Source organism: Telopea speciosissima, chromosome 3 (assembly GCF_018873765.1).
Source record: "Telopea speciosissima isolate NSW1024214 ecotype Mountain lineage chromosome 3, Tspe_v1, whole genome shotgun sequence".
Classification (NCBI taxonomy): domain Eukaryota; kingdom Viridiplantae; phylum Streptophyta; class Magnoliopsida; order Proteales; family Proteaceae; genus Telopea; species Telopea speciosissima.
The window spans coordinates 60,885,137-60,888,614 of NC_057918.1; the positions used below are offsets into that span (position 1 = coordinate 60,885,137).

Sequence of the window (3,478 nt, forward strand, 5' to 3'; positions counted from 1 at the left end):
ATTAAAAGGTAGAGTTGTGAATAGAAAAACCATCCATAAACACCTCTAAGAAGTGCTCTACCATATTAGAAAAGATACTTATCATGCACCTTTGGAATGTGGTAGGGGCATTGCAAAGCCCAAAAGGTATACGCCGGTAAGCAAAAGTTTCATAAGGGCATGTGAAAGTGGTCTTATGTTGGTCCTCTAGAGCAATATGGATTTGGTTATAGCCTGCATATCCATCAAGAAAATAATAATATTCATGGTCAGCTAGTCTCTCTAACATCTGATCAATAAAAGACAAGGGGAAGTGGTCCTTCCATGTTGCCGCATTCAATTTCCTATAGTCAATTCACACTCTCCATCCCATTTGGATATGGGTTGGAATCAATTCATTATTGGCATTCTCAACTACAGTAACTCCTCCTTTCTTAGGTGCAACCTGCACAGGACTCACCCATTGGCTATCAGAAATAGGATAAATAATGTCATAATCTAAGCACTTTAGGATCTCTTTCTTGATTGCCTCTTTCATCACAGGATTAGCCCTTCTTTAAGGTTCCCTAGAAGGATTGGAACTCTCCATCAGATGAATACGATGTTGAACAATGGAGGGGCTAATACCTTTGATGTCAGACATGGTCCAACCTATGGCTTCCTTATGTCCTTTAGAAGCTTAATCAACTCTTCTTCCTGAATAGAAATCAAATCAGAAGCAATAATAATAGGGAGAGTATGATCTTGCCCTAGGAAGGCATGCTTGAGGTTGGAGGGCAATGCCTTCAACTCTAATGTGGGGGGCTCAATAATGGAGGGTTTGGGAATGGAGGTGGATAGGGGTCTAAGGGGCTCTAAAGGTGGTTGGATGCTCCAGACCTCAGATAAGGGGGTATCATCAACATCCTCCAATTCTTGCATACATTCTTGAAATCCCGAATCAAAATCAATCTCAAAGAAAATATCAATATCGTCAGAAAATCCTTGAAGCATATGCATCTCTTCATCCATATCAGGCTGCTTGTCCAACCTAAACACATTGAATACAACAGAAGTATTCCCAAAAGATAATTTCATGAGACCATTCCTGCAATTGATTAAAGCATTACTGGTAGCTAGGAATGACCTACCCAAGATGATAGGGATTTGGTCCTTGAAGTTGGCAGTAGATTCCACAGGAAAAATAAATCCCCCAACCTTCAATAGAACATCCTCAATCATTCCCTTAAGAACTTTAACTGACAGATCTGCAAGCTGAAGAGTGATTTTGGTGGGTTTCAGTTCTCCCAATCCCAGTTGTTGATAGACATGAAAGGGTAAGAGGTTCACACTTGCACTAAGGTCCAATAAGGCATGATCAATAGTGGTATTGCCTCTAGTGCAAGAGATGGTGGGACTTTCAGGATCCTTATGCTTGGCTACTACTGGCTGTGAGATGAGAGAACTAATGTTAGCAGCCAAGAATATCTTTTTGGGCACATTGGTGGTCCCCTTTTGGGTGCATAAGTCTTTGAGGACTTTAGCATAAGCGGGGATCTGGGCAATGGCATCCAATAAAGGGATATTCACCTGAACCTCTTTGAACACATCCAATATCTTCTCCACAGAAAGAGACTTCTTGCTAACCAACCTATTTGGAAAACAGGTAGGTGGGGTAATAATTCTTTCAGGGTTGGTCTTTTTAACTTCCTCAACAGAATCATCTTTGGTTTCTTCAACCAAATCATCTAGAATTTCTTCAGGTTCATCAAACGAACCTGGAACCGTAAGCACTACAACGGCCTCTTCAGAAGGGGGAGAGTCAATAGGAGTATGAGATGGTAAAGATTGAGGTGTACTAGCCTGTTGATACTTACGGCTACTCCTTAAAACATATACAACATTAACCTGGCTGGAGGGCCCTTGAACCTATTGGCCTTATACAACATTGAGTGGAGGAGCTTGGGTACCTTGCTGAATATAAACCTGATGCCTAGCATTTGGCTCAGGTTGGCTAGGTAACTTCCCTATTTTCCTCTCATGCAAGATTATGACAAGCTAGGTGAATTGCTTTTCCATGTTACTATGGCTTGTCATGAGAAGGGCCATGTTTTTCTCCAGCTCACTTATTCTTGTTGCCTCTCCTGTGTTGGTAAACCCTGGGGGTTACTGATAAGGGGCAAGGAGAGGAGGCCTAGTAGAATTCATAGTGGGTCCTGAATGAGGATGAGGGGGGAAGGGGTTAGGAAACATGCCTTAGTTTTATGATGCAAAGTTGGGCCTTTGGACACCAAGCTGACCTTGATTGTGAAAGTTGGATGGGTCTGCTTGGTTCCCTTGGTTCCAGGAGAAATTAGGGTGATTTCTCCATCCTGGGTTGTAAGTATTGATATATGGGTTATTTTGGTAGAGAGCACTTACATTCTCAGTGTTAGAATTACCCATAAAGGTGTTGGGGCATTCCTCCAAAAGATGTCCTGGTGCATGGCACCAACTGCATATTGACACATGGTTGACCTGGTGAATTGGCATAAGCTCTTTAGGGATTATGGACTCCAACCTTTTGATAAGGCTGTCAAGTTTGGCTTCTTTGGCTGGCACACCTTCAATGAGATACCCCTTTGTGGTTCTTTCAGCCTCTTGGGAAGATTCCCACTCCCTAGTCTTTTCAGCCAAATTGGTCAAGAATGTCCAGGCATCATTATCATTAGAAAAAGAGGTAAAGCTTGCAGGACACATGGACTCTAAAAGTTGCTTGGTCTGAAAGTCAATGCCCTCATAAATAATTTGGCATAGCTGCCACAAGTCAAAACCATGATGAGGGCATTCTAAAAGGAGATCCTTGAATCTTTCAATGAATTTAGAAAATGACTCTTGTGGTTTCTGCCTAAACTGGAGTATGTCACTCTTGAGTTTATTGGTCTTGTAAAGAGGGAAAAATTTTCTCAAGAAGGTAATGGTGAACTCATCCCATGTATTAATGGAATTTGTTGGCAGTCCATAGAGCCATTTCTTGGCCTGGTCTTTCAGGGCAAAGGATATAAACTTCAGCCTAACTGCATCAGCAGTCAAATTCTGGACCTTAATTAGAACACAGACCTCCTCAAATTCCCTAAGGAAGAGATATGCATCTTCATTGGCCATCCTATATGTTTGAGTTAAAATAAAACCGCAAGCGTACGGGTCAATCGTAGCTACGGGTCAAACACGAGGAGATATACGCCACTCTATTTAACTAACTTAAAAGTAATGCAAAATGAACCAAATTAAAGTGTTAAATTAAACTAATTAAACTAACGAAAATCAATGCATCCTAACTCATAAGCATCTAACAAAATTAAGGGATTAAATCGGCGTCCTAACACATGAGCATCTAACCTATCAAACTAAAGCGAATTGAAAGAAATAAAAATGCAGCCACACATACTAACCACATAAAAAGAAATAAGAGAATAAAAATGCATCCATAAACCACAACCATATAAAATTAAAATAAAAGAAATAGAGGGGGAAGAAGAAG

General features: G+C 40.9%; 1 non-coding gene across 1 annotated transcript; it reads left to right on the forward strand.

The window, feature by feature from the left end:
- Window positions 1-2,767: 2,767 nt before the first annotated feature.
- On the forward strand, window positions 2,768-2,874 carry LOC122657180. Its single transcript, XR_006332250.1, has one exon. It is a non-coding gene; the product is annotated as a small nucleolar RNA R71 (small nucleolar RNA).
- The last annotated feature ends 604 nt before the right edge of the window (window positions 2,875-3,478 follow it).